Consider the following 1182-nt stretch of genomic DNA (forward strand, 5'->3'; position numbering starts at 1 on the left):
CATCATACCAGGAGTATCCCCCTACAACGACCCTTCATCAACTATCCAGAATATACCAGATCACCCAACAAACCTGTGTCGTCCTTTCCTGAGAGTAACAGCAGAGGTAATTATATGTTTTCATCCTCACATTGGATCCAGTGATGTACAGTTGAACTCACCCAGTAAACATCAGGACCTCATTCGCATACTCGTAATCAGGGCTCGAAATTCATTTTTGGGATAGGTGCACTGGTGCACTCAACCTAAAAAAATTAGGTGCACAAAAAAGTTTTTGGGTGCACCATATAAAATTGTCTCACTCAATAAAGGATCAGAGTTGTACTTGGCGGTGACATCTTTATTCATGCGTCGGTGTGTCAGCGTTACACCCAAGATGTCAGGCCTAGTGCCATTTAGCTCCTAGGCAGAACGAGCAACAAGGTAGTGGAAGGGTGGAACAACTATATGTGAAATAGGGTGCTCAGTGAATGAACAGTAACAATAAAGTCGTGGACAAGACTAGTTGGTTCGTTCTCCGCCCTGAGATGTAACTTCACAAATATATACAATACAAACGAGGCTGTGAGCGGCATTTACGCCGAGGAAACTCTGACGCTAACGAGGATGACTGAGGCACTCGGGCCTACTACCCAACTTGATACAAACGTTTAAAACTCAATAAAAGACAAGTTTTGTACTACGTAATTGTTAAATCTGGTAGGCTAGAAACTAGTCATGGCATTAATAAAAGATAGACAACTAGTTAAAATAAACAAGGTCAAGATGCCACTAATACAATCCATTGCTCACAGAAAACGGTTGGTTAAAAACGTCAAGAATGTGGCATAAAAGAGGACTAGATTTGTTCTCGGACTCGCTTCGGTAGATGTGATAGTAAAATCACTAAGGCGACAGCTGTCTGAGCAATTTTAAAATAATCTAGCCGCAGCCAGATAGCTCGGGATTTGAGAATAATACCTTGACACGAAGTGACACTACTCTAGGTAGGCTACATCTAGTTAACGGTGCAGGGTACAGGTGCACACAATGTGTGAATGTGACGAAACTAACATGAAATAACTACAGTCTGTTGTGGGGATGGCGGTGGTACTGCAGCGCTGCGTGACGAACTGCAGAATGAAGGATTGTCCGTACATGTCCCGACAAGCTCTCTTCGGGGTCACGTGTTGGAAACTCGTT

At 43.2% G+C, this 1182-nt stretch overlaps 1 protein-coding gene across 16 annotated transcripts in view; it reads left to right on the forward strand.

Annotated features, from left to right (window-relative positions):
* The window catches only part of LOC109473672 (centrosomal protein of 57 kDa-like), a 15965-nt gene that overhangs the window by 12381 nt on the left and 2402 nt on the right, over positions 1-1182 (forward strand). The gene's annotated exons all lie outside the window — the stretch shown is intronic.

The sequence above is a fragment of the Branchiostoma belcheri genome, unplaced genomic scaffold, assembly GCF_001625305.1.
Source record: "Branchiostoma belcheri isolate BF01 breed outbred unplaced genomic scaffold, Haploidv18h27 scaffold100, whole genome shotgun sequence".
Taxonomy (NCBI): Eukaryota; Metazoa; Chordata; class Leptocardii; order Amphioxiformes; family Branchiostomatidae; genus Branchiostoma; species Branchiostoma belcheri.